This window comes from Vidua chalybeata, chromosome 1, assembly GCF_026979565.1.
Source record: "Vidua chalybeata isolate OUT-0048 chromosome 1, bVidCha1 merged haplotype, whole genome shotgun sequence".
In the NCBI taxonomy this organism is placed as follows: Eukaryota; Metazoa; Chordata; class Aves; order Passeriformes; family Viduidae; genus Vidua; species Vidua chalybeata.
Window position 1 is genome coordinate 109623219 of NC_071530.1, and position 3727 is coordinate 109626945.

Consider the following 3727-nt stretch of genomic DNA (forward strand, 5'->3'; position numbering starts at 1 on the left):
GCAAAATCCTGTCATGAAGAAAACACCATTTTAAAAAGCTGAAAACCAAAGCAATGCTATTTTTATTTTACAAATAGAAAAGGCAGAGCAGATCAGAAATATATGAAGTATTCAAAAATTAGCCCACACATAAATTCATTCTTCCTTTTTGTTGCTTTAAAAAAATGCTACCAACTGACAAAATACATTGTTCTCGGTGCTGTACAATCCCCTTTTCAAATAAATGGGGCTTGCTCCTTTTTCCTAAAAAAAATATATTGGAGGAAATTCCCTAAATACAAATAATTTGGTTATCCAATAATTTATTTCTGGATTTGATTGTTCCAAAACAAAGATGTTCCATGTTGTGTGTGAGCTCTTTAAATGTAAAAGCAATAGTACTAAAAATTAATTCCCTACTTTTCAGGTAATTGTTGTACTTTTCTGAAAGGTGAGACTATTTTTTTTTTTTTTTTGAAAAGTTGCTGCATGCTTGAGTTTGATAAGGATTGAGTTTATCTCAGCTTCAAAGAGGACACAGGTAAACTTTTAATTTTAAAGTAGGTAAGGTGTATGCCCAAATGCGGAAAGTGTGGCAAAAAGCTCTGGACACTTTCTTTGGCAGGTGAATTCCTGTGAAAAAAACTCACATGACATTGTGGCACTGGGACTAGAGATGGAGAAAAGCACTGGTTCAAGTAGGCACAACGTTTTTTTCAGACTTTTGTTGTTAAATGAAGCTGTTAAAAGGTAGTGAGGGTGCAGTGTTTAACCTGAGCCCCAGCACTACTGAAGTGTGTAACACAACAGGTACAAGAGAGGAGATTTCAAAATGGCACATAAACTTTGATGGCCAAGGTAATGAACAGCAAAAACACTGGTTATTATATGAAAGTGGAATGTGCAATTAATGTTCCAGTGGCAATTCCAATAATTGAGAAAATCCCTCTGTGATTTTAAGGCACAGTGCCAGATGTGCTAATACCTTTCTTGTCTAGAAGTTAATCTGGGATGTTGCTTGCATGTTGTCCAAAACTTGGCTATGAGGCACTGAAAATCTTCTCATTTAGGCAACCTGGGTTCCCTGGATTCAAAGTTTAGAGTGTTGGTTGTTTTGAAGTTGTAAAATTTGTGAGGAGCCAACAGTCCTCCAAAACAATCCATAAACTCCTTCAAGTTCAAGGTCCCCAGTATTGCCCCAGGCAATGGGGTGGGTGAGTCTGTGAATAGTTCAGAAGATCACTGAAGTCATAAACCTGTTTTTCACTCAGTTTAACCAGTTATTCAGATTAACCCTGTAACAAAAATGTAACACTAGCATTTCTAGCATTTTCCACCTATGAAAGAGATCAGATAACTCTTCTCTAATCATCCATGGAAATTCTGAGAACAACAATACCATTTCACTATCACATGTGTTTAGTTTGGTTACCTTTCCTGCAAATTCAGGAAGAACAAAAAAATTATTCTGCCTGCTTAGAAGATTGATCATTACTTGTAAAGGGACTTGTCAGCCACTCGTTCAAGACATTTTTACAAAGGTATTGCACATAGGAAAAGATGACACACTGGTTACACAACTGGGGCATTAGGAAAATTAGGGGCTTTTAACATGCTTGCTTGAGGGTATTTTCAAATTAGTGAAATAAATAGAGAATTAAGTTCCATAAAAAGATATATTCCCACTCTTTTGTAATTTCCAAGTGTCAATCAGCAAAAGGAACTGTGGAAAAGTAATAATAACTCCCTCCAAGTGAAGTGGATATATTTAACCTCTGAAGCAAAGTCCGTTTCAGCTGACTTTGGGAAGGGAACCAGGTTCTGTTACACAGATTGCTTGCACAATCTTCCTCCTCTCACAGTGGCCAGTGAGCAATTAGTCCACATGTGGAATAAAAAGGAAGTTTTGCACGAGCTGATTGGTATATGAACAAACACACCCCCACATATTAGGAAGAGGAAAATCAATTCACGTCAAAGACTGATCAAATGCAGCCTTGAAATAAAACAGAAAATTAAGTTTTTTAACTGACAAATTTTATAAGATGCATTTTAAGACAGTCACACAGTGCAAGCTCTTAAACATAAATGTATATGCTCATTTTCTTATAGGGAACTTAAAACTTCAGTGTCTTCTGAGCTTGAACAGTCACTCAGGAGGAGTATATCTCATAGTAATCAACCCTCAATATGTATGAGACAAAAAATAAACTTCAGCTACAGCTGCCCATCTGGAACAAGAGTTGTTCCTTAGGATTATCTCTTAGAGCAGAGCAGCAGTTCACTACAGAGAAAATTTTCTATAAAAATCAATTCCAGCTAAACAAAATTTTTTATTTTCTGTGTTTTTCTGCATCTTTCTAGGTTTATATGACTTCTCTTGCCATCTCAACACTACTCCAGCAATTAAATCAGCACAGGGCACTTATTTTACTGCAAGCGAGACAGGCAGAAAAGTTCCACTTTCTAGAAAAGTGGTGTGTTTTTGCAAAAGCTGCTTTTCTCCATTCAGCTACTTCACCTTGTTCTCAGCCTCAGCTTTTTCAAGGTTTTATATTTCTTTTGAGGAGGAAAGGGGTAGCCAGGGCTATTTTTAGAAGCACTGATTCACAGTCTTTTGTGTTTCCCTATTCCCATCAGGGTGAGTGCTGGTTATTAGTGGAGTACAATGTCTGGCATACACCACAACAATGTTCAGTCTTTCAGCATCACCTGAAATTTCCCTAGAAATTTTCTAGAACAAAAAGACACATATTTTTAATTAGAATATTGTAGTTTCTTTTTGAAGAATTAGACTCATAATTTGGAGCTTATTTTAAATAAGTATTTAGTATGTTCTCTTCTTCCAGGTTACAGACATTATAATTTGTGTCTGAAAGGACTCTCCTGATCACTTGCATGGAGAAGGAGATCATATGAGTTAGCTTTCTCAATAACCTCAATCAGTGTGAAAACAGCAGAAGAGGAAAGAAATAGGCACTGAAGCAGAACTTATTTCTTGGTCTGCAGTATTCATTAATAATTTGAGTCATTTTTGTTCTCAACCAGTTGAGTAGAATACATTTTATTTGGCTTACGGCACAAAACTCTCTCTCTGAATTTCACTTACACTTAATTTATAACTGCTAGGCCAGGTTCTTTCACATTCATCTTGTGCTGGGAAGCTCCATTAATTTCTATGGAATTACTTCCAATTCCAAAGAAAAGAAGAATACATCCTCCCTTCGTTTCCTCTCCATTAAAGCAGGGAGTGAGCTGGAGATGTACTCCTGCTCATGCTCTGCAGGGAAACATCTTCCAATTCCATCTGACATATGAGGGCAGATATGAGATATCAGAAGAAGTGCAAGGCGTTGCTTGCTTTACTAAAAGTGCATTTCTCTTGGCCATGGAAAGTGGGAATATTACATTTAGAACAGTTCACTCCACTTAGCAAAACAAGGGAATTTAGCCTGACCTCCATTACATCCCTAGTACACAAGAGAATCAATATTTCCCAGATGAAGTTTGCTCATTTAGTATCTGTCACCTGTCAAAGGCAGTACAAGAGCTAATTCCATTTCAGGAAAGCCGCCAGCTCCAGTGATTCTTTTTAAGTAGCTAGCCCACAGATCTTGATTATATCTAAATGATACAGCCTTGCACAAGGATTGCTCTTAGTCATTATATGGAAATACAGCACGTTCGATTCCCAGTCACTTTGGATCCCACTATTTTTCAATAAAACCAGTCTGACTTAAAAATCACA

General features: G+C 36.9%; 1 long non-coding RNA gene across 1 annotated transcript; it reads left to right on the forward strand.

Annotated features, from left to right (window-relative positions):
* The first annotated feature begins 459 nt into the window (after positions 1–459).
* On the forward strand, positions 460–3023 carry LOC128792113 (uncharacterized). The gene is made up of 3 exons (XR_008432319.1): positions 460–520; positions 605–677; positions 2829–3023. It is a non-coding gene; the product is annotated as an uncharacterized LOC128792113 (long non-coding RNA).
* The last annotated feature ends 704 nt before the right edge of the window (positions 3024–3727 follow it).